This window comes from Bos indicus x Bos taurus, chromosome 11 (assembly GCF_003369695.1).
Source record: "Bos indicus x Bos taurus breed Angus x Brahman F1 hybrid chromosome 11, Bos_hybrid_MaternalHap_v2.0, whole genome shotgun sequence".
NCBI lineage: Eukaryota > Metazoa > Chordata > Mammalia > Artiodactyla > Bovidae > Bos > Bos indicus x Bos taurus.
In genome coordinates, this window is record NC_040086.1 from 40,844,506 (window position 1) to 40,871,187 (window position 26,682).

Below are 26,682 nucleotides of genomic sequence, written 5' to 3' on the forward strand. Positions count from 1 at the left end.
TATAAAGCACTTGTTTGTGTGACATGAGCAACAAAAGAGAACCTTAGAACTTACTGCTGCTTGAGAAGAAGGAGGGGTGGGATGGGATGATGACAAATGAGAAGCCTCTGGCCTTTCAGAGGCAGAAAATAAATGATATTTTAATGAACCATCCACCCCAAACTGTTTTAGTTTTTATATCATGAAAGAAAAACACATTATAAGATCTGCTTCAGGTAGCAAGTGATCAGAGAAAAATGCAACAAAGTAAATAATACTAACAGTGTCTATTCCTAAACAAGCAAATGGGTTAAAGATGGACTTGAGAAACTTGATTAAATAAGAAGGAATCTTGGGCTTCAGAAGAGCAAGGCTGGGGGCTTCTCTGGTGGATCAGTGGTAAAGAGTCTGCCTGCCAATGCAGGAGATATGGTTCGATATCTGATCTGGGAAGATCCCAAATGCTGCGGAGCAACCAATCCCATGTGCCACAATTATTGAGCCTGTGCCCGAGGACCCTGGAGTGACAACTACTGAGCCCACATGCCACTACTGTTACAGCCTGTGAGACCTAGAGTCCATGCTTCACAAGAGAAGGCCCTGCAATAAGAAGCCCCCGGCACCAAAACTATAGAGTAGCCTCTGTGTGTTGCAACTAGAGAAAAGCCCGCACGGCAGCAAAGCCCCAGCATTCCAAAAGCAAATAAATAAATAAAATTATTTAAAAAAGAAGAAGAAGAAGAGGAGCAAGGCTAGATCTCAAAGGAAGATCTCTTTTCTAGTGTACTGATTAAGCTTTACTATGTGTATGAGGCCTGGTCATAGACACTTTTCATGTATTGAATCACAATGACTCTATGACATAGGTACTATTACTATGCCTGTTTATCAGGTGAAGAAACTGAGGTACAGTTGTACAAAGTTGTTACAAAGTAGTGAATAAAAAGAGCATGTGAGATTTGAATTCAGGCAGTCTAGCTCCAGAATCTGAATCTTACCTACTGCACTATATGAAACAGTCTTATTTTAATGTTTGGTTGGAAAGATTTTCTGGAAAGGGGGATGGAAGTAGGAAGAGGATCCATGTTTTAAAAGAAAGGGAAAAGTAGAATTTCCAAAATTCTAGACATGGCCAAAATAGTCATTTATGTTCCTAAATCTTCAAAATGTATGGGGCTTAATTATCCCATATCCTATATATTCAGTGATATGGAAATAAATATCAACTTTGAGAAATGGGTTCAGTTCAGTTCGGTTCAGTTGCTTAGTCGTGTCTAACTCTTTGCGATCCACTGAACTGCAGCATGCCAGGCCTCCCTCTCCATCACCAACTCCCGGAGTCTATCAAAACCCATGTCCATTGAGTTGGTGATGCCATCCAACCATCTCATCCTCTGTTGTCCCCTTCTCCTCCTGCCCTCAATCTTTCCCAGCATCAGGGTCTTTTCCAATGAGTCAGTTCTTCATATCAGGTGGCCAAAGTATTGGAGTTTCAGCTTCAACATCAGTCCTACCAATGAACACCCGGGACTTATCTCCTTTAGGGTGGACTGGTTGGATCTCCTTGCAGTCCAAGGGACTCTGAAGAGTCTTCTCCAACACCACAGTTCAAAAGCATCAATTCTTTGGCACTCAGCTTTCTTCACAGTCCAACTCTCACATCCATACATGACCACTGGGAAAACCATAGCCTTGACTAGACAGACCTTTGTTGACAAAGTAATGTCTCTGCTTTTTAATATGCTGTCTAGGTTGGTCATAACTTTCCTTCCAAGGAGTAAGCATCTATTAATTTCGTGGCTTCAATCACCATCTGCAGTGATTTTGGAGCCGAGAAAAATACAGCCGAGAAAAAACTGTTTCCACTATTTCCCCATCTATTTCCCATGAAGTGATGGGACTGGATGCCATGATCTTAGCTTTCTGAATGTTGAGCTTTAAGCCAACTTTTTCACACTCCTCTTTCACTTTCTTCAAGAGGCTTTTTAGTTCTTCTTCACTTTCTGCCATAAGGGTGGTGTCATCTGCATATCTGAGGTTATTGATATTTCTCCCAGCAATCTTGATTCGAGCTTGTACTTCTTCCAGCCCAGTGTTTCTCATGATGTACTCTGCATAGAAGTTAAATAAGCAGGGTGACAATATACAGCCTTGACATTCTCCTTTTCCTATTTGGAACCAGTCTGTTGTTCCATGTCCAGTTCTAACTGTTGCTTCCTGACCTGCATACAGATTTCTCAAGAGGCAGGTCAGGTGGTCTGGTATTCCGATCTCTTTCAGAATTTTCCACAGTTTATTGTGATCCATGCAGTCAAAGGCTTTGGCATAGTCAATAAAGCAGAAATAGATGTTTTTCTGGAACTCTCTTGCTTTTTCAATGATCCAGCAGATGTTGGCAATTTGATCTCTGGTTCCTCTGCCTTTTCTGAAACCAGCTTGAACATCTGGAAGTTCACGGTTCACGTATTGCTAAAGCCTGGCTTGGAGAATTTTGAGCATTACTTTACTAGCGTGTGAGATGAGTGCAATTGTGCAGAAGTTTGAGCATTCTTTGGCATTGCCTTTCTTTGGGATTGGGATGAAAACTGACATTGAGAAATGGATTAGTGCAAGTTATTGTGTGCAAAGTTAATAACCCCTTGTCGTGCATCATAAAAATACTGACATGCAAGGCCCATGCTTCTTCATGTTCATATACCCTCATTATATTGGAAAATTAGTGTGAATGATTTCTTGCCATCAAAATAAGTGAAAAGCATAAACAAATGTTGAATCCTTCTTTTCCATAGAGCACTATAAATTTGAAAAGTTGTCAAAATTGTCAGTGACATTTTCTCTTTTGGTTTTCAAAGTGTGTAAACTTCAAATTACATTACAAAATTAGTAAATACATATAAGACATAAAGCACAGCTTTAATGAATATTTCTTAGTGAACTTGCCTAGAGTTCTCATCCTGGTCAAGAGGTCTCATTCTGGTCACATTCTCAACACCTCAGAAATTCCCTTCTATACCCATCTAGCAACCCAGTCACAGCCCAAACCTTCTCCTAAAGCTAGCCTCTTATGTCAGTTTTATTTTTTAACTCTTTTTAAAAACCCTCAAATATCCATCAAATCACAGAAACCTAAACATTGTTTTATTCCATCCCATCACTCCACTGCCTTGCTAATTTAATAATCACAAACTCATACTGTGCAGTGCTAGGTTCATAAATAAACTTCATTAAAAAGTTACCAATGTTTCAGAAAAAAGGTTATACTGTTTATTCCTCAGGAATCATTGCTCTTCACTAAGGGAAAATATCCTGTACCTTATGTAACAAAGACTAGTGTTAGTTGCTCAGTGCTGTCTGACTCTGCAACCCCATGGACTGTAGCCGACCAGGCTCCTCTGTCTGTGGAATTCTCTGGGCAAGAATACTGGAAGGAGTCGCCATTCCCTTCTCCAGTGCATCTTCCCAACCCAGGGATTGAACTCATGTCTCCTGCATCGCAGGCAGATTCTGTACCATCTGAACCACAGGGAAGCCCAACAAGGGCTACTATATTCTGTTTGTATTGCACAAAGGACTTTGGAAATCATTGTTTCAATTTTTTGCAAGAAATTGAGGTAAATATTATTCTCATCTTTTAGTGGTGATAGGTGAGCTAATATCATTATTATTCCTTTAATAGGTGAGGAAATAGAAAATTTTGGGGTGATGGATAAGCTAATATCATTATTTCTACTCTTACAGATGTGCAGAGAGGTTGGGTGAAGTACCCAGGAGCACACAACCGAGAGGTGGCACTGTTGGTACTCAAAGCCAGGTCTGCTCTTCCCACCCTTTCTGCTTGATATCCTTGCTTCTTTTAAAATAACATTTTTAATAGCCATCTTTTAACTCTTCAAAGTAACAGGTAGTTCCCCAGATGCTTTTCATTCAGGAGATTTCTTAGCAGCCCTACTAAGATAGGTAGAGCAGAAGTTTTGAGTCTCATGTGGTGAAAACTCTGAGGTTCAGAGAGGCAATGTAATTGCACTAAGTCACACATCTAGTGACTTAGGAACTGGTTTTGAAATGGAGCAGGACTCTATGGTCTTCGCTCATCCCCATGTCCTCTGTCTGCCTTTTGTCTGTGGAAAAAAACTTTAGGCAAAGAATAAGTTTAATCAGAAAAGTGAGAACATGCAGAAACAAAGGAAAATAGTCAAAGGAAAACAAATAATAGTAATGTAGTCATTGAGCATAGTCAAGGACCCTTAGTTCCTTCTCACGGGCTATAGATAATATTCTGAGCCATCACCTGTGAGCTGTCTTATAGATATTGAAACCCCAGGTGGAGAAGTTAACTACATGATGACCAGACTCTGTAGCCATGACATAAGCTGCCACAATTCTGAGAATTGGCCTCAGGAAATAGAAACAAATCAACCCTGGAACTAGAGACTAACTGTACTTAAAACAATCAAGATGATGCTGACCAGACCACAGATGACCAATTTCAAGATGACTGTCAGAGCTGACTGTGCCGTTTCTGCATGTAGCCCTTCCCTCTGCCTATAAAACTTCTTGCCCACTGATTGTCAGAGAGGGCAGTCAACCTTTGGACAGATGTTCTTCCTTTCCCTCCCCCGCCCGGTTGCTGGCATCTGAAATAAAGCAAACTCTCCTTTTTACCAACCTGCCCTTTCTGTTGGCTTCTGAGTGGTGAGCAGCCAGACGCTACTTTAAGTAAAGATTAGACGTCCTTTATGTGGATGCCAGAGTGAGGTGGAGTTGGAGAGGAAAGAGGGACCTCTGAGGGGACATATCATTTCCTGCTCCCTTCCCTTTTGACCTCTGGTGCCTGTCCTGGACCACCTGGGAAGACCCTGGAAGAGGTTGAGACTGAGGTTTGGGCAATTGGCCCCAGTGGTGAAAATGTCTGTAGTAGGAAGAGAGAAGAAAGTGGAGAAGAAATCATGAGAGTGGAAAGGAATACAAAAATGGCCCTGAACTTTTAAGTAAGAGACTTATTAGGAAACAGGCTAATATAAATGATGGGGACTACCTTAGTATCCTAAAAAGCACTGATTACTGAAGAGAATGAAACATCAAGAAAATGAATCATTATATTGGTTTCAAGGTCAGTTGCATAAAGATATACTTTCATTAAAAACATTTTTTTTTGTATTTTTTTTTCCTCCAACCCTATTCTTCCTAATTTGAGGATATAACATTTCACCCTATTTCATCTACTAGTGACAAGTGAGAATTGGAAGTTTCTATGCCTAATCTGTCTTTCAATATATGTCTTCTGCCTGGTATGTCTCAAGGAAGCATGTAAAAGTCTTTTCACAAGCATTTAAGACATATCTTAATTTACTAAAATAATAAATATTTGCTTTGTGGCATTTTTAAGAAGGAGAGGGAGATATTGAGAAACCCTTAGATGGTACAGGGAAACCCAAATGAACTTTTTGGCCAATCCACTAGAGCCCAATCAAACCATCATAGGGTATTGCAGTTCTATAAAGGTGAAGAGACTGCATCAAACAAGTAAAATAAATCCAGGGGTAACAAATCTGTAATTTATAGTACTAAAAAGTTGGAACTTGTAGCTAATTTTAAAGTCATTTCTTAACTACAAACATCAAAGTGATGATGATATCAGAGCATTGGCATCCCTCTCTCAAATATTTACTCACACAAAAAGCCAATAATTAGAGAAGCAAGCCAGGATTTTTACAGTCTAGCCTTTGTCTCAGGAAGAATCTTTTTATCCTTTTTTTTTTACACCCTTTCAAACTATTTTGAGATTTTATATGCCTAGACTCAATCATAAAATTGAATTCAGATATAACCTTTTGCTATATGTGGAGCTAATGAAATCACCCCAAAGGTCATTTACTTAAGCAATAAGCACTTCAAATTGATCATGATCAGTTAAACCATCAACTCTAGGTAACGATTTTTTCTCTCCTTTTCTTTTTTCTTTTAGTACTTACTCAAGTACCAGAATTAGAAGATCAGTTTGTCCCTAGTGTTTAATATCCAATTTTCTACCAATCAGAACATAAGACATGCTCTGTTAGATTTATGATACTCTTAAAATGAGTTTTACTTTACAAGTCAAGGTACAATCACCAATTTTGTTGACATATTATTACGAGCTCTGTAAAATCTTAGATAAAAGCCAAAAATGAGATAAATCTGTATATCTCACATCTAATAATTAGATATTGTGGGAAAACTTGAAATATGTAAGGATATGAATATAGGCATATGCTTGAAAATGAATAAAGGGCACTATTTCAAATTCAATATTTTTAGCTCAGTTTTCAAGATCAATTTTTATTTCTTATCTCTAATAACATTTGGTAAGTCAGACTGTGTGTAATAATATTACATATTATCTTTACCTCAGTCAAATAAAAATAATTGTCAATAAACTCAAAGAACCAAATTTAATGTTATCGTTAGTTATATATCAAAATTTCTTCAGAATTTATAGGAATTGTGACAAAACTTTAAGCACTGTTGCTAAATTTGGCTTTAGCTAGTTCTAAGCACAATATAATTATTTTATCACATAAATACATGCTACATCACATCTTTATTATTTGGATGGTTAATTTTTGACTAGTTCACAGCATATAGCCCTTTTTCTAGAATATGAGCAGAGAAAATAAGAGGAGAAGAAATTTAAACCATCAACTGTTTCACCTTATCAGCAACCCTGGTAAAGCAGCTGATGGTTGCTGAGGTTGGAAAGAATTATTGAAATGGAGTTTGGGGACTATGAATTGAATATTTTTTTCCTATTATGACCTCCATTCAGAGAAGGCAATGGCACCCCACTCCAGTACTCTTGCCTGGAAAATCCCATGAATGGAGAAGCCTGGTAGGCTGCAGTCCATGGGGTCGCTGAGAGTCGGACACGACTGAGTAACTTCACTTTCACTTTTCACTTTCATGCATTGGAGAAGGCAATGGCAACCCACTCCAGTGTTCTTGCCTGGAGAATCCCAGGGACGGGGGAGCCTGGTGGGCTGCTATGGGGTCACACAGAGTTGGACACGACTGAAGTGACTTAGCATAGCATAGCATGACCTCCATTCTAACGCATCACGTAGCACCTACTACTGGGGACAGAAGACAGAAGAGGAAACTAAGGTTAAATAGATAATGATGCCTCCCACCAAACTAATTGTCTATCTACCTGTTCAGAATCCATTCTCAGATTCTGAATACATGATTTAAAGAATCCTCCACCATTCTTTCACCAGTGAAAAAATGATTATTTTCTACTTATCGGAAAGCCTTCCCTTGTTTTGTATTCTATCACAGATTTTCATTTCAGCTAAAATATTTATATTATCAATATGATGATATTGTTTTGGCTCCTGTTTCTTGCATCATGCAGATTATTTTATGTCCCACATCCACTATATAAGCAAATCCTGTTGGCTTTGCCTTCAAAGTGTCTTGAATCCACTCATTTATGATCACTTTATCTCCAGGTCATCACAACTCCCATCTGGATCACAGCAAGATCTCTTTGCTTTCAGTCAGGTCTCTGATCATCTACTTTCCACAAAACAGTAATTCTCTCAAAATGTAAATTAGATCATGTCAACTCCCACCCCCTCTACCCCCCCCATCACACATAAAACAGAAGGCTTAGTTCTTACCGTGGCCTGTGAGGCCCTGGTAAGAAGCCATGGCATGGCTCCAGGCTTCCTGGCTTCCCACCCCTTTCTGTGATCCAACCACACTGGCCACTTTGCAGCTGTTGAACATGTAAGCATGTTCTCTGCTCAAGACCTTTGTTCTTGTAGTCACCTCTGCCTGGAAGGTGCTTCCCCCAAATGTGCAAAGTTTGTACCTTCATTTTATCTAGGTCTCCTCTCCAATATCAGCTCCTCAGAAATGCTCTCTCTGAGCATCCTATCCCAGGAAAGTTTAACCCTCCTGTTACTCTACATTCTGAGAGTATAGTTAGTTTTCTTCAAAGCACTTATGGCTATCTTAAATTATATTATTGATTAATTGGTTGATTGGTTAACTATTTTGTTGCCCCAATATGCCTGACTGCTCCAGAATATGAACTCATATAAATCAAAGATTTCTCTTCTCTTCTCTACTTTCCTCCCCTTCCTTCTTCTTCCTCCCTCTCTTCCTTCCTTCCTTCCCTCACTGTTCTCTATCTGGGAAGTGCAACTAGTGCCTAGAATATGGAGGCACTTGATGAAAATTTTGTTGGAAGATTATTGGAGGAATTAATTTACTTTTTAATACAATATGACATAAGTATGACACATTTTTTGTTTCCAAATAGTTTATCCTGATCCCAGGACCTTGCTTCTCTTTTCACTGATAGAAATGCCATCATTGTAACAGTTAATATCCTTTTGCATTTGTTTGCAAAGATTTATTTTCTCTCCTTTTACGTGACTGGTGTTTTGGAACCAGCATCACACTGCTTTAATCATTATAGTTTTGTGATGTGTTTTATAACGGACAGTGTCAATTCCTTCCCAAGTACTCTTTTCAAATTTGTATTGATTCTTGCCTATTCTTCTTACTTAGTTTTGATAGGTGATCATTAGAATGGCCAATTGAAAACAGTTGGTTTTTAACTGAAACTATGTACAGCTATGTATTCGTTTGAAAATCTTTTGCATTTTTTTTTTTTTTTACAATGATGGGTCTTCCAATTCAAGAGAACTGTATATTTCCATTTATTTGAGTCTTCTTTTTTTTTTTTATAGCTCAGCAGTTTTTATTTTTTTCATATGTGGACCTTTTTCATGGTGGTTACTCTCATTATGTTTTTTTTTTTTTTTAATTTCTGGACCTTTCTCATTATGGTTATGACCTTTCTCATTATGGCCATCTGTGGACCTTTCTCACTATGGTTATTGTCTTTTTGATAGCTCAGTAAAGTTTTTTTTTTTTTTTTTTTCATTTCTGGACCTTTGTTATTATGGTTATTTGCAACTGTTTTATATTTCACACATTGTAAGTGATTTCCAATCGATGTGTTGCTTTATTTTAAGTGATATATTCCCAATGAACCCCACCTGGTAGTTAGCTTTCTCTCTGTGCTGTAACTGAAGATTTGAGTTCATGTTAGATTGAATATTTTCAGTCAGTTCCTTTTTTCATAATTCATGGTTTTATGTTTATGAATTTAATAAACATAAAATTATATATTTCTAAAAATTTCACATTATGATCATTTATGCCTATCCTTGCTACTCCCTGTCCCTTTTATCAAAATATCTAACAGAATTTGTCATTTGTATTTATACAAACACTCTTTGTCATTCGAACAAATTTTCAATCATACATTCAAAAATACACCATGAGTTTAATGCTTAGAAAAGAATTTTCTGTATTGCGTCTGGCAAGCAAACAACTTATTTCCCTTTTTAAAAAATAATAGTCAAATCACTAGACCCTGATTTATAAAAAAACTATAATAGATATTAAAATAATATAAAATATAAAAAGAATCCAGAAGATTACAGTATACTCTTTCTTGTATCATGTACATATTACTTATGTACATTTAGCTTATATAAATGACAAAACTATGTAACATAAGTCAGAAGTAACAACCAACACTTGGACATTGCAAATTCTTTTTTCTTATTTGTGAAATTTTATTTTACTTCATGTACTGCTATGGCTTTTCATGTGCAAGTACTATACTATTCTCACCTCCAGTGTTGAGCACTCATATCAGATACTGTCTGGAGAAGGTCAAGTGCTCTTACACATAATTTATCCTCATTAATCATTATAAATAGGGAGTTCTGGGTGAAATTATTTAGAGTATAATATGTGTTTAATATGTTTTATAATAGGAGAAGGCAATGGCACCCCACTCCAGTACTCTTGCCTGGAAAATCCCATGGATGGAGGAGCCCGGTAGGCTGCAGTCCATGGGGTTGCTAAGAGTCGGACATGGCTGAGCAACTTCCCTTTCACTTTTCACTTTCATGCATTGGAGGAGGAAATGGCAACCCGCTCCAGTGTTCTTGCCTGGAGAATCCCGGGGATGGCAGAGCCTGGTGGGCTGCCATCTATGGGGTCTCACAGAGTCGGACACCACTGAAGTGACTTAGTAGCATGTGTTATAATATGAATAACAAAATGGTCACCTGCACCTTCTCTTTGTAACACCTTCTTGGTGAGGATTTTTCCCCCATATCAGAACGATCTGTGATCATAATTATGTCCTTTTACAGAGTCAGACACGACTGAAGCGACTTAGCAGCAGCAGCAGCCTCTATACTCGGTGTTTCCTCAGAGGAAACAGTTGGAGCTTCTGGAAACCAGTATGCTTTTCTTACGTCTCACGAGGCAAAACATAAAATCCCTCCCTTGCTGTTTGTTTAGTGTATATCCTTCTGCCTTTTTGGATGACACTCATGATTAATATGAACTGTCACTTGGATAACTGGTTTCCAAAGACCCTGAACTTCTGAAGTGGGATGCTGGGGGTGGGCAGTGGGGTCGGGGAGCACTGCGGCTCTAGCCCACGCGAGGGGGCACCACCTACAGTCAATGCCATGCTCATTTTTGAGAACATGAGAGTTGGTGGCTTTAAATTAAATATTAACATTAAAAAAAAAATGAGGTCTGTGCTGGTTGTCACTGCACAGAGGAGACCTAAATTGAGCTGTGGCCCCGTGGTCCCATTTCACTGGCAGAGACCGAGCGCTGAGAGGGGCAAAGCCATCGGCCTGGTACAGGGAGGTGGGGTTGCAACTTCATTTTCCTCTGACATATATTGTTGGCTGATTAATAGGCTGACACTAATTTAGGTCTCAGAAGACCTCTCTATTCTGTAACAGAATAGAGAGGGAAGGAGCTGGGGAGGAATGGGGGAAGCACAGAATGTGGGTTGTTTCAGAATTTGGGTCTAGGGAAACCCAGGGCATATTTTAAAGACCTTACCCTCTGGCAAATTGAGAATGAAAAAGCCAGTGCCTTAAACAATTAATTTCGCTAATCAGGCAATCTAACTTGTCACACTTAAGTATCTCAGTGTTGACCTGTTTAGACAATATGCCTTAATCCACGGGGGAGTAGTTTCAGTAGATCATGTTTAAGTTAGCTAATTAATATCAAAAGCAGTGTGGAATTGACTAACAGGTAATTTAATCAAAAGATAATTAAAACTATCGAAATTTATAAATTATTATTTAATTAATATTAGTTAATATTATAATTTCCAAAGTCTGAATTATGCTGATTAAAGGGTTCTCTCATAAATACCACTGAAAATTAATTACAAATTAATATAATCTGCTGAACCTCCTCTTAATGGACTTCCAGCTATTCTTGACTTTTGCAATAAATAAACGTTAGACCCCATACTGCATCTCATCCTCCTGAATGTATTAGGTTTTCTAGAACTATTGAGGCCATTAACTCCTTGGATTTCTAAGGGAATTCACACGTAGAATAGCACCTTTGATAGCAGAGAGGTTGACTCTTACTCAGACGGAAGCTGAAGGGTGCTGGGCTAGGTGAGCCGTGCTGAGGAAGGAATTCAACCAGCCAGTGGCTGTTCTGCTGCTCCTCAATGTGGCTGCATCTAATCCTTTCCTAACCTGCTTTAGAGAAGCTTTCCAGAAGACAGTTTTGGAGGGAGTGTGCAGGAGACAGTTCTGATATGGAACTTTGTCCTTGGCTTCTCTCTGTGCTTTACTCCCATCCCTGCCCGAGAGTGAACTCATTAAGAATATTGTGAAATAATTCAGGTGAGTGTGACTGGTGAGCCAGTGAAAATCTGATCTTGTCAGACTAGGCCTAGTCTGCGATGGAGCTGAGTTACATCTGTAGAGAAGAGAGGGAAAAGCAGGAGAAGTCAGGATATTGTAATATTTCTTACCCCTCTTATCTACTGTAGGAAGACAAGCTAACAACAGATCCAGGGGAAATGTTCTTCTTATGATATTAGAGAGTTGACCGTATTTCCATACTGAAGTGAGCAGATACCCTCATGAGACAACTCTTTATTGCTGTTTCTCCCAGTATTTAATTTCTTGACTGTTAGGGGACCTGAAAAGAGGAAATGGAAACCAGAAAGCTGAGCTAAAGGGAACTCTCTTTGGTCATTGAGGATTTGTGTTATTAACCTTTCCTAATAAACTGAAAATGTAGGGGCTTCCCCATCACCCCCAGTGAATAGCATCTAGCACTTTGGGGGTGCCCTGTAAATATAGAATGACCTCTCTGCCTCTATTTATGATGTAGTTAGATGCTGAATGGGATGTCACATAACCTAATACTACACATAGAAGCCCCTGGCTGAAATGTATATGCAGTAAAGACAGATTTACAGCTGCCTTGAGTTTCCCTTTGAATTTCCAAGATTTATTTGAGCTTAAGGTCTCAGCATCAGTTTGTGCTGCCAGAGCATTCTCTAGAATTCACAGTAAAGCAGGGTTTTGGGACTCATGCTAAATTTCCTTAGATGAACATATGCTTTTGGTCTCTGGAGGTTGTGACTGAATTTGAGGAGGATGGTCTTCATTTTGTTTTTGTCATTCACTATGGATCACTATCAAAACTGCTTTTTCTTAATTGGAACATTTTGGGGAAACTAATGAAGGGAAAATCTTGCCCCTTAAAAATTGAATCACAGCTGTAGTAGTAGATAAGACTGACACATTCAGTCCTTAGAAAGAGGCAATCAATGTTGAATGCGTCAGGTGAGTTCACTTCTCGAGCTCAGCTTTAATAGCTTATAAAGAAGATTGATTAAGTTCTTGTCTGATAGATCAATAGTGGAATGAAACTGAGCTTCCCTGCTTCCCTTCTTAAATGTGGATTTTCAGTATGCTTCGAGGCAGAGAAAAGGCAAACATTTGTGCGTTGCTTTTCTCCTTTGGCATGTTATTAACAGCAGCTATTATAAACAAGCACAGTATTTTAAAATTACCAGGGTTACTTTATTGCATATTAAACATTTACAAAAGTTCATTATAAGTCTATTTCAGTTGTGCTGGTATGAATGATTCTGGTCTGGATAAAGATAAAAGTGGTAACATCAAAAACTTAGGGAAACTTCATGGATTTAAACCGTGAGTTTCCAAATCTGCCATCTCTTCTGTGTAGTAGATATTAACTTATAAGTGTATGAAACTTCTGGTTTTATACATTTCTGTTATATTTTAAAAGTAGAATTGTAAGTTTTTAAACTAAACAATTTCCTTTATTATATTATTGATATATAATACAGATGCATAATTTATTTATATATAATATAATAATATAATTTATATTATATATTCCTTAATTCAGTCAATTAATTTACATGCTTATAATCAGATTTTTTTCCCCAGTTTTCTTTCTTTTTTCTCTCTTTAATCTGTGGAATCATGACTGTTAGCATTGAACTGTAAAGTGTGATGACTAGGTAATTATGTTTTCCAACAAAGATTAACTTGCATTTATCTATAGAATATTTTTGAATGCCGTATTTCTAATTTTATAAACTGGGCAGATTTTTTTCTGCTTAAGCTATTCTTTTATCATTTACATGTAAAAGGAAATGGCAACCCACTCCCAGTATTCTTGCCTGGGAAATCCCATGGACAGAGGAACCTGGCTACAGTCCGTGGGGTCACAAGAGTCAGACATGACTTAGCGACTAAATCACCACTAAACTCTTTAGTGACTTCCTGGTTCTCTAAGAGGACAGACCTAAAGCCTCCTTTCCCAGCCCCTTATGGTCTTGTGTATTCTGATCTCCAGTTAATCAGCCTCCAGTACCATCACTCCCACGCCCATGCTGCCCTCCAGCCACATTGGACATCTTTAATTTCTTTAGCAGTCCTTTATCTTTCTTATGTGACCACTGGAAAAAAATTTTTTTTCTTCTGCAAGGAACCCTATCCCTCCATCATCCTACCCTGAGTTACCTGGTCACCTCTTGCTTAACCTTTGTTGTTTCTGTTTAGTTGCTAAGTTGTGTCCAACTCCTATGCAACCTCTTGGACTGTAGCCCTTTATTCTTCACTTCCTCTGGAATGCCTTCTCTGATTCCTACAAGGCGCATCTTGCTCTTCTATAGTCTCACATGACATCTTGTGCCATAGTTTGTATAATACCTTTATTTGTTTAGTTACTGTAACACTTGGGGCTTCCCAGGGCCACTAATGGTAAAGAACCTACCAATGCAGAAGACATAAGAGATGCAGGTTCAACCCCTGCATTGGAAAGATCTCCTAGAGAAGGAAATGGTAACCCACTCCATTATTCTTGCCTGGGAAATCCAATGGACAGAGGAGCCTGGTGGGCTACAGTCCATAGGGTTGCAAAGAGTTGACTGAAGCACTTTAGCATGCATGCACTTTATCAGTGTCTGTGAGGCTAGTGACTGTGTCTGGCTTTGTTCACCTCTGCAATATGGGTTGAATAATAATAAACTGAGTTTCTTGCACCCAGTACATATTTGTTTAATAATGTATGAATATTGACTATGGTACCACCTTGAACCATCCTTTTGCCTTAATCAGCTCCCCCCACCTATTTAAAGAACATTAGGAAATGCAGAAAGCATGTAGAACATGTAATAAAATGCATACACCAATTTTGCCTCTGATTACTGAGTAACTGACATGTCTCTTCTTCTTTAAAGAAAGGAGGAATCACATTTTTTAATGAAAACCATATATTGATGCTTGATTAATACATAAGTTCCATCCTGTCTTAGTAAAGACTGGAAAGAAGGTGGTGTGTATATGTGTGCATACGTATGTGGAAGGAGAGTGGTTGGAAATGGTGGTAAGAAATGTTGTGTTTGAACACTCACAGTGGAGGGCCAGGAAGAGGAATTGCAGTACATATTGTAAGAATAATTAGTGTTTTCCTCTGTGATTTATTGAAGAAAAAGTCTATGAACAATGTCAAGGTGAGATTAAAATACTTCTATACATCATCAAAATAATTCTGCTTTTAAGGGAGAATAATAGGCCAGCGCTGGTGGTCAACACCAAAATCAGATTGATTATATTCTTTGCAGCCAAAGATGGAGAAGCTTTATACAGTCAGCAAAAACAGACTGGCAGCTGACTGTGGCTCAGATCATGAGCCACATTGCCAAATTCAGACTTAAATTGAAGAAAGTAGGAAAAACCACTAGACCATTCAGGTATGACCTAAATCAAATCCCTTATGATTATACACTGGAAGTGAAAAATAGATTTAAGGGCCTAGATCTGATAGATAGAGTGCCTGATGAGCTATGGAATGAGGTTTGTGACATTGTACAGGACAGGGATCAAGACCATCCCCATGGAAAATAAATGCAAAAAAGCAAAATGGCTGTCTGGGGAGGCCTTACAAATAGTTGTGAAAAGAAGAGAAGTGAAAAGCAAAAGAGAAAAGGAAAGATATAAACATCTGAATGCAGAGTTCCAAAGAATAGCAAGAAGATATAAGAAAGCTTTCTTCAGTGATCAATGCAAAGAAATAGAGGAAAACAACAGAATGGGAAAGACTAGGGATCTCTTCAAGAAAATGAGAGATACCAAGGGAACATTTCATGCAAAGATGGGCTCAATAAAGGACAAATAGTATGGACCTAACAGAAGCAGAAGATATTAAGAAGAGGTGGCAAGAAAACACAGAAGACCTGTACAAAAAAGATCTTCATGACCAAGATAATCAGGATGGTGTGATCACTCACCTAGAGCTAGACATCCTGGAATGTGAAGTCAAGTGGGCCTTAGAAAGCAGCACTTCGAACAAAGCTAGTGGAGGTGATGGAATTCCAGTTGATCTATTTCAAATCCTGAAAGATGATGCTATGAAAGTGTAGCACTCAATATGCCAGCAAATCTGGAAAACTCAGCAGTGGCCACAGGACTGGAAAAGGTCAGTTTTCATTCCAATCCCAAAGAAAGGCAATGCCAAAGAATGCTCAAACTACCACACAACTGCACTCATCTCACATGCTAGTAAAGTAATGCTCAAAATTCTCCAAGCCAGGCTTCAGCAATACATGAACCGTGAACTTCCAGATGTTTAAGCTGGTTTTAGAAAAGGCAGAGGAACCAGAGATCAAATTGCCAACATCCGCTGGATCATCGAAAAAGCAAGAGAGTTCCAGAAAAACATCTATTTCTGCTTTATTGACTATGCCAAAGCCTTTGACTGCATGGATCACAATAAACTGTGGAAAATTCTGAAAGAGATGGGAATACCAGGTCACCTGACCTGCCCCTTGAGAAACCTATATGCAGATCTGGAAGCAACAGTTAGAGCTGGACATGGAACAACAGACTGGTTCCAAATAGGAAAAGGAGTACGTCAAGGCTGTATATTGTCGCTCTGCTTATTTAACTTATATGCGAAGTACATCATGAGAAATGCTGGGCTAGAAGAAGCACAAGCTCGAATCAAGATCGCTGGGAGAAATATCAATAGCCTCAGATTTACAGATGACACCACCCTTATGGCAGAAAGTGAAGAAGAACTAAAAAGCTCCTTGATGAAAGTGAAAGAGGAGAGTGAAAAAGTTGGCTTAAAGCTCAACTTTCAGAAAGCGATGATCATGGCATCCGGTCCCATCACTTCATGGGAAATAGATGGGGAAACAGTGGAAACAGTGGGTGACTTTATTTTTTGGGGCTCCAAAATCACTGCAGATGGTGATTGCAGCCATGAAATTAAAAGATGCTTACTCCTTGGAAGGAAAGTTATGACCAACCTAGATAGTATATTCAAAAGCCGAGACATTACTTTGCCGACAAAGTCCGTCTAGTCAAGGCTATGGTTTTTCTAGTGGTCATGTATGGACGTGAGAGTTGAACTGTGAAGAAAGCTGAGCGCCGAAGAATTGATGCTTTTGAACTGTGGTGTTGGAGAAGACTCTTGAAAGTCCCTTGGACTGCAAGGAGATCCAACCAGTTCATTCTAAAGGAAATCAGTCCTGGGTGTTCTTTGGAAGGAATGATGCTGAAGCTGAAAGTCCAGTACTTTGGCTACCTCATACGAAGACTTGACTCATTGGAAAAGCCTCTGATGCTGGGAGGGATTGGGGGCAGGAGGAGAAGGGGACGACAGAGGCTGAGATGGCTGGATGGCATCACCGACTCGATGGACGTGAGTTTGAGTGAACTCCAGGAGTTGATGATGGACAGGGAGGCCTGGCATGCTGCAATTCATGGGGTCGCGAAGTGTTGGACACGACTAAGCGACTGAACTGAACTGAATAGGCCAGCAAGAGTAAAAAGTTGTCTTCTAGAGATGGGTCTCCTCTTCACACATGGAGACCTCCTCTTGGATACAAAAGGAAGAACAGAATAGAGTATATCACAATAGAATATGTACATTATTGGGCAATATTGGATTATTCTGAGGTTAAAAGTGACATGTGAATAATACAAGAAGTTTTCTAAGAGGGTGAAATTATTCTTTTTCAACCATCTTTCTATGATCTCTGTTTACCTAGTTTTTCATCTGCCTTTAACTTTTTGAATTTTAAACTAAAATGCAAATACTTTCCAAGTACAGTGCTTCTTAATTTTCAAAAGCTGTGATGAGAGCAAGTCAAATGAGTGGAGTGTACAGGGCTTGGATACTGTCTAGCTCTGCCTTTGGTATTTTGTTTTGTTTTCTAATGACCAGGACAGCCTTTTAGAACCTCATTTCTAAAATTGTAATATATACTGCAAACATCATGGGTTTTCAAAGAAAATAAATACTTTAAATTTCCAGAAATATTATTTTAAATAAAGTATATTATAACTTGTTTAAAATTACTTTTAAATGATCATTGTATATTAACCGAAACTGATAGCTTGGAAAGAAATGTATAATTTTCAACAAAGTTATTTGACACAATAAGAACAAGCATGCAACTTTTAATTATATATTATTCTTACTGACTTTTATTAGTAGCCTAAGTATGGTAATATGGTAGGGAAATCTTTGGGATGTAGCTGTTTTCACAATTTCAGTTACTTGATAACCACAGGTAGCATTTGTGTTTAGTTTGGAACTTTGTTTTATCAAATAACTTTTGAGATAAAAGTCATTAGTCTCTTGGCACAGCATAAGGTTTATGATACTAATATTATTTAAAAAACATCTTGTAGAGTGTAAATTTCTATTTAAAAAGACTCAAAGCACTTCCCTGGTTAAGTCTCTGGGTTTCCAGTGCAAGGGGAGAGGGTTTGATCCCAGGTTGGGGAACTAAGATTCCACATGCTGAGTGACATGACCAAGAAAATAAAAAATAAACAGGAAATGACAACCCACTCCAGTATTCTTGCCTGGAGAATCCCATGGACGGAGGAGCCTGGCAGGCCTACAGTCTATGGGGTTGCAAGGAGTCGGACACGACTGAGCTACTTCACTTAAAAAAAAATAAGTTCAAAGGTTCAAGAAATAAAGCAGTGACTTTATGGAGAGATACTTTTGCCTCCTCCTTTAGAATATATGGATGGAGAAAAAAATGAGAAAGAAGCTTCTTTTGTAATTTTGTAGATGCTTTTAACACTTTTAAAGTTTATTGTCATGTTTTAATTACTATGAATTAAAATATGGACAGTAATCTTGGACATATTTTAAGGCCTGTATTTTGTGATCACAGGCTTGGATTTCTCATGCTCCTCTGTTCTTGGAATCCTCCAGGGCAGAATACTGGAGTGGGTAGCTGTTCCCTTCCCCAGGGGATCTTCCCAACTGAGGGACTGAACCCAGGTCTCCCACATTGCAGGCAGATTCTTTACCATCTGAGCCACCAGGGAAGCCCATACTTCCACAGCCTTGTATTTGCTTAAAAAGCTTTACTAAAATGATGCTAAGAGGATAGATATTTTGTTAATTGTTCTAATCAGTAAAAAAAAAAAAAAAATATATATATATATATGGTAAATAAAAAGGCTGGTAGGAAACTTTTGGGTAATGGATATGTTTATGATGTAGAATGTGATGATTTTATAGGTAAATATTTATCTCCAAAGTAATCAAAGTATATATACCCACTGCTTTTCTTATGTAAAAGAAAAAAAGCTGTAAATTGACTTTCTTAACAACTGGGAAAATATTCTGCGTGGATGTTTCTCAACTTTATGTGAGTGAATAATCTCTTTATTATAAACATTTTATAACTCTTCTTATTACCCTGAGATAAAATTGATTTTTAATATAACTTATTAACATACATAGAACTTAATATAACTTATTACATACATACATTGTTTTCTTTTAGAAAACAAAGTAGTTCCATAATTGTAACTTAAAGGGGAAGAAAAAGGATCATGATTTATAATAATAAAGTAATGTGTATGTCAGGATGTCAGTACTTAGCAGGACTACAGCGGAAGATGAAACAAAGTTGGCTGGAGCTTGCCCGTGTGTGTGTCACCATGACTGACCATCACTGGGAGTGCTTTGATGTGTTAGCTACTCAGATTCAAGACTGCCTTTGACAGCTGTGGAATGTGTTACCAGACAATGAATGTGTGTGTGCTAAGTCACTTTGGTCGCGTCTGACTTTATGCAACCCTATGGACTGTAGCCCGCCAGGCTCCTCTGTCCATGGGATTGTCCAGGCCAGAATACTGGAGTGGGTTGCCATACCCTCCTCCAAGGGATCTTTCTGACCCAGGAATCAAATGCTCATCTCTTATATCTCCTGCATTGGCAGGCAAGGAGGATTTTTTCCTACCACTAACCTGGGAAATCCTGGTTTTTATAATCTGGGAAGCCCTGTTATAGTGTAGGTGGTAGTGGTTTAATTGCTAAGTCATGTCTGACTCTTGTGACCCCATGGACTGTAGCCTGCCAGGCTCCTTTGTCCATGGAATTCTCCAGGTAAAAATACTGGAGTGGGTTGCCATTTCCTTCTCCAGGGAATCTTTGCAATCCAGGGATCGAACCTGGGTCTCCTGCATTGCAGGCAGATTCTTCACTGACTGAGCTATGAGGGAAGTCCCCTGTTATAGTGTACATACATCTAAACTGGAATTCTCTGTGTTTTGAGGAAACATGTTTTAGTTGTACTAATAGGTTTAGCAAAATGGCCTGTCTGGGCTGTTTTCAGAGGATTTGGAAAAGTCAAACAGCTCATCTTAAACTAAAGAAATCTGAGATCTGTGTCTTATATAGCGAAGTGACTGTGAAACAGGAAGGCAGAGGATCAACTGTCAACCTTAGCGTTTCTCCTTTTGACCAGCATACAGTTCAGTTCCTCTGGATTTTTGCTCCAGCACGGTTTCCTTTCACTCACTCATCCTGCCTTATTCCCTGGCCCCTTCCTTCCTTGTTGTGTGCTCACTGCCTCCTCCAGTGCCCTCCTGTCCCACTCTTCATTTTATGGCTCACTTCAGGTCACACCTTCTCCATGGAGATCTGCTCCATACAGCATCTGTTCTCCTGTAATTATATTGGCAAAGTTTAAATATTTAATTATTCTCGAAATATTTCCCAGTTACTACTTAACCTTCCCAGTTAAACAGATTGCAGTCCTCTTAAAGGAAAGTATGTCAGAGGTTCCTTTTGTATCCTTTGCAGTAGTCAGCAAAGCACTTGGCACCAAGTGGCTGCTGGGTAAACAATGAGACATTCATCTGTGGGCTTGACCTGAGAAAGTATATACTGATTCAAAAAATTTATTGAGTTAATGACAGGGTCTTACTTTCAGAATATCTCCTCATAAGATCTGATGTTTATATCTGATGGTCATGAAAATATCTCACCTCAAACCTATGAGAATATGAATTCCTATCAGTATGATATCCTTTCTCTTTTAATAAATATGTTTTCATGGCAGTCAAGATTTTAGATCTCACTGAGAATTAGCTTTTGTCTTATTCCTATGTGGCAGTGCCATCTATGACTTGCTCTGAGAGATGCCTGCCCTGACATCTCGTCTATAGTTGTGACCCAAAGGGTACTAAGTGATGGCTATGGGGCAATATTAATTATTCTCAGGAATGTACTTCTATGATAGAGTCTGAGGTTCGGAATTAGGAGGACATCTTTTACGCCTGACATTTTGTTTCATTTGTGTTATTTAATTAGAAATAGTCTTGTATTAGTAAGGACTCTGTCTCTTGAATCAGGTAGTGTTTCTTTTCCTAAAGCTCAGTCCTATAAACAACAGTATTTTACAGATATCAGTTCCATTTTGTGAGAACTCAACTATATAAAGATTATTTTCAACTCTCTGGTTGACTTGTTAATCTTATATAAACCAGCAGTTTGAAATCTTTGATGAACTTATTCAAGTCTGGAAAAAGGGTCTTGTTTTAAATTCAGTAGATTTGCTTAAAAATAACTTCCAGGACTTCCCTGGTGGTTCAGTGGTTAAGAATCTACCTTCTAAGGCAGGGGGCATGGGTTTGATCCCTGGTCTGGGAACTAGGATCCCACTTGCCATGGGGCAACTAAGCCAGCTTGTAACAAAGAGCTGTCATGCCACAACTAAAACCCTATGCAGCCGAATAAATAAATATTAATAAAAAGCTTCCTTTTAAAGTTGTCATGTTATTCTTTATATTAGTTAATAATGATTGTTATATGTATATTTCTATATATATGTAGATGTTATGTGTATACATGTATGCATGTGATTTCTATTATGGTCTGCATAAAAATTTTTTTTAAATGTTTAAAAAAATAAGTGAAATAAAGCAGAAAGAGGAGTTTTTTTTTTTTTTTTGCTATAGTTTTGTTGAATTTTGAGATATTTGGGGAATAAGAGGATGACTTAAAAAAATGACTGAAAGAAGTGGAGGAAGAAGCCCCATGGCTATTTGGGGGAAGGGCATTCCAGGAGAAGTAGCGGCAAGTGCAAAGGCCCTGGGGCGGAGGGCCAGGTACATCTTCAGAATTACAAGGAGGGGCGTGTGGCTAAAGCAGAAGAAAGGAATGAGGAGCCTAGTCCTGTAGGAATCTAGTCTTGAAAGCTGTCATTAGGACTCTTACTCTTAGTGAGATATGAGCCACCACGGATTTAGAGCAGCATTACCACTTGCTATTATTACACCCATTTCACAGAAGGGGAAATTGAATGGAGCTCTTATTTGAAGAAAAACAAACAAACTTTGAAAAGCACTGTTATTCTGGAATCATTGGTATTATAATTCTATTGTGTTTTTTCTAGGGAGAAATGTCTTAATACTTGTTTTTGCATAGCAGAAAGAGTGACCACTTCTATTTGATAGATTTTTAATTAGGAAAGTCTCTTCAAAATCCAGGAGTGAAAGGCCAACCCAGGTAATGGGAAAAAAAAATATGGATTTGGATTTGGAGTTATCTATAGTTTTGGGACCTTGCTTCAGTGCTCCTGGTTCCCATGTACTGAAAGCTCACTAAGGGCAGGCATTGTGTTAAGACTTAAATGCACTGTCTCACTTAATTCTCATGACAGCCTATCAAATAGCTACTGTTATCCCAATTATACACTTCCCTGGTGGCTCAGCTGGTAAAGAATGCACTTACAATGTGGGAGACCTGGGTTCGATCCCTGGGTTGGGATGATCCCTTGGAAAAGTGAATGACTACCCACTCCAGTATTCTGGCCTAGAGAATTCCATGGATGATACAGTCCCAATTATGCAAATGTTTAGATGAAGAAACATTGGGTTAAATTATTTAAATAACTTGCCCAGAGACCTACTGCTTATACGGGAAGGAGCCCGCATTTCTGATACCTGAGACCTGCTATAATCTTTACATCCCTCATTGCTGTGGCCAAGGGAGAGTTCTGGTAGATTCTGGGAATCTTTCCAGGTGTTCCACACTGGATGTGTTCTCCTTGCTTTAGGGCTGCTATTGTTGAAAGCTTAGGTTTTTATTTTGTACTTGCTTAAAATGAGGCTATAAATATTAAAACAGGTTTTTTTCCTTTCTCTTCTTCCCGCTCCCCTTTCTTCTCTTCAGACCATTTGCACCCTCTCCCCGCCTCTCACTAATGGTAATAACCTCTGTGCATGATCCATGGCTTTCTCCAAGTTCATATAATCATATGTAGACATAGATATTTCCTTTACTTTACAAAAATGGGGTCGCACTATATGGACTTCTCTGCATATTGTCACTTGATATTGGGGAAAAAAATCACTTTAATTCAGTTGATCTTCAACCATTTCCATGTTAAGGTATTTTCCTTGTTCCCAATTCTCTGTGTTTCTGTAAACATATCTGTTACCTACTGATGCTTCTATTTTTGAGATTGATTCTCAGATATAGGATTACTGGGACTACAATATGTGCAATTTTAATTTTTATGGATTTGTCTGGATTACTTTTAAAAAAGTTATGTAACAACTTACATTGCCAGAAGCTGGTTATTACATGTAATCATTTTCCTGAATCTTCACCAGAATTAGGTCCTACTTCTTTGTTTAATTTTTTCTAATCTGACGGACATGAAATCTTTCATGGAATTTACATTTTCCTGTCTGGTAGGGGAGTTGAACATCTTTTCACAAGTTTATTGGAATTTACTCTTTTGTAAAGTATTTGTTCAGTTGCTTTGTACATATATTGGATGGTATTTTTTTTTCATTGAGGTGAAATTCACATAACAGAAAACTGAACTTTTGAATAATTCAGTGGTATTTAGTACCTTACAATGTTGTGTGACCACATACGTATCTAATTCTAAAACATTCTCATTGCCCCAAAAGTAAGCCTCATACATATGAAGCAATTACTCCGTATTCCCTCCCCTGACTCCCAGGCTCTGGCAGCCATCTATCTGCTTTCTGTCTCTATGGATTTACCTCTTCTGGATATTTCATACATGGATTCATGCACTAGGTGAGCTTTTGTATCTGGCTTCTTTCACGTAGCATAACGTCTTCAAGGCACATCATCATAAGTGGTACACCATTTTGTTATCAATCTTAAGAGCTATTTGTAGACTCTAGATTTAAAAAATTTTATGTAATCTGAATTTGCAAATCTTCCTCAATATAATACCTGCCAATGGATTTTGTTAGTGAATTCTTTGTCATATAAAAGATAGTAATTTTGCATATTTAGATATATCTGTCTTTAATTTCTGGGTTGCAAATTCAGTCTAATATTTTTGTGGGTTTAGGTTTACATTTAAATTTTTAAGCAAATTGGGATATTAGTATATGATTTTTCTTTCTCTCAGAGGAATGGCTCCTGGTACCACTGTTATTTTTAATAAATTACCTTTTCTTTCCTTGATTGAAATTCATCTTTCTGTATATTTATTTCCTGCTGTTGACTTTTTCCATCTTCTCTAATGTGTTCTAGTGGTGTTTCTGACTGTTCCTATTGCTGCTGCTGCTGCTGCTAAGTCGCTTCAGTCGTGTCCGACTCTGTGTGACCCCATAGACGGCAGCCCACCAGGCTCCCCTGTCCCTGGGATTCTCCATGCAAGAACACTGGAGTGGATTGCCATTTCCTTCTCCAATGCATGAAAGTGAAAAATGAAAGTGAAGTCCTATTGCAGTGCCATACAATTTTGATTACAGTGTTTTGTATGGCTCTTAATTTTCTGTCTGTGTTACATTTTTTTCTGAGTTTACTTGAACATACCTAAAATTTTTTTGATTCTAAGCAAAATTTTTTTCAATTTTGGATCTTAAAAGTGATACATTTAAAAATTCTTTCTGAACAAAATGACTAGATAATTTACTGATATTTCTGTTGCTAAGTCTATAAGTTGCAATCCTGATTAGCAAGAAAAAATTGCTTCTTGACTGGTCCCTGCTTAGGGGAAATACAGAGAGAAGCTCCTTCCCATAGTCTTATGTTGTTATTGTTCAGTTGCTCTGTTGTGTCCAACTCTTTGTGACTCCTGGACTGCAGCGTGCCAGGCTTCCCTGTCCATCACAATCTCCTGGAGCTTGCTCAAATTCATATCTATTGAGTTGGTGATGCCATCCAACCATCTCGTCCTCTGTTGTCCCCTTCTCCTCCTGCCTTCAATCTTTCCCAGCATCAGGATCTTTTCTGATGAGTCAGCTCTTTGCATCAGGTGGCCAAGTATTGGAGCTTCAGCTTCAGCATCAATCCTTCCAATGAATATTCAGGATTGATTTCCTTTAGGATTGACTGGCTTGATTTCCTTGCAGTCCAAAGGACTCTCAAGGGTTTTCTTCAACACCACAGATCAAAAGCATCAATTCTTCGGTGCTCAGCTTTCTTTATGGTCCAACTCTCACATCCATATATGACTACTGGAAAAACCATAAAATTGACTAGTTGAACATTTGTTGGCAAAGTAATGTCTCTGCTTTTTGATATGCTGTCTAGGTTGGTCATAGCTTTTCTTTCCAGGAACAAACGTCTTTTAATTTCATGGCTGCAGTCACCATCTACAGTGATTTTGGAGCCCAAGAAAATGAAGTCTCTCACTGTTTCCATTGTTTCCCCATCTATTTGCCATGAAGTGATGGGACCAGATGCCATGATCTTCGTTTTTTGAATGTTGAGGTTTAAACCAGTTTTTTCACTCTCATCAAGAGGCTCTTTAGCTCCTTTTTGTTTTCTGCCATAACGGTGGTGTCATCTGTATATCTGAGGTTATTGATATTTCTCCTGGCAATCTTGATTCCAGCTTGTGCATCATCTAACCTGACATTTTGCATGATGTACTCTGCATATAAGTTAAATATGCAGGATGACTGTACACAGCCTTGACGTACTCCTTTCCCTATTTGGAACCAGTCCATTGTTCCATGTCCAGTTCTAACTGTTGCTTCTTGACCTGCATACAGATTTCTCAGGAGGCAGGTCAGGTGGTCTAGTATTCCCATCTCTTTCAGAATTTTCCACAGTTTGTTGTTATCTACACAGTCACAGGCTTTAGCATAGTCAATGAAGCAGAAATAGATCTTTTTCTGAAATTCTCTTGATTTTTCTATGATTCAACAGCTGTTTGCAATTTGATCTCTGGTTCCTCTGCCTTTTCTAAATCCAGCTTGATCATCTGTAAATTCTCGGTTCACATACTGTTGAAACCTAGCTTGGAGAATTTTGAGCATTACTTTGCTAGTGTGTGAAATGAGTGCAATTGTGCTGTAGTTTGAACATTCTTTGGCATGGCCCTTCTTTGGGATTGTAATGAAAACTGACCTTTTGCAGTTCTGTGGCCAGTGATGAGTTATCCAAATTTGCTGGCATTTTGAGTGTAGCACTTTAGTGGCATCATCTTTTAGGATTTGAAATAGCTCAGCTAGAATTCCATCACCTCCACTAACTTTGTTCATCATGATGCTTCCTAAGGCCCACTTGACTTTACACTCCAGGATGTCTGTCTCTAGGTGAGTGATCACACCATCGTGGTTATCTGGGTCATGAAGATCTTTTTTGTATAGTTCTTCTGTGTATTCTTGCCACCTCTTCTTAATTTCTTCTTCTTCTGTTAGGTCCATACTGTGCTGCTAAGTTGCTTCAGTCATGTCATACTCTGTGCGACCCCATAGACAGAAGCCCACCAGGCTCCCCCGTCCCCAGGATTCTCCAGGCAAGGACACTGGAGTGGATTGCCATTTCCTTCCCCAATGCAGGAAAGTGAAAAGTCAAAGTGAAGTCACTCAGTTGTGCCTGACTCGCAGCGACCCCATGGACTGTAGCCCACCAGGCTCCTCCGTCCATGGGATTTTCCAGGCAAGAGTACTAGAGTGGGTTGCCATTGCCTTCTCCGAGGTCCATACTGTAATCAGGGGTATTTCATATTAGATCCAGCCACACTGCTTTAATCTGTATGTTTGA

The 26,682-nt window shown here is 38.6% G+C and overlaps 1 long non-coding RNA gene across 7 annotated transcripts in view; it reads left to right on the forward strand.

Moving 5' to 3' along the window:
* LOC113901227 overlaps positions 1–26,682 on the forward strand; it is a 688,350-nt gene that overhangs the window by 58,298 nt on the left and 603,370 nt on the right. The window contains exon 1 of one of the 7 annotated variants that reach the window (XR_003513360.1): positions 3,720–3,790. The exons of the other annotated variants lie outside the window; for them this stretch is intronic. This is a non-coding gene — a long non-coding RNA (uncharacterized LOC113901227). Of the gene's footprint in view, positions 1–3,719; positions 3,791–26,682 lie in introns of those variants that run through there. 7 annotated transcript variants of the gene reach the window in all.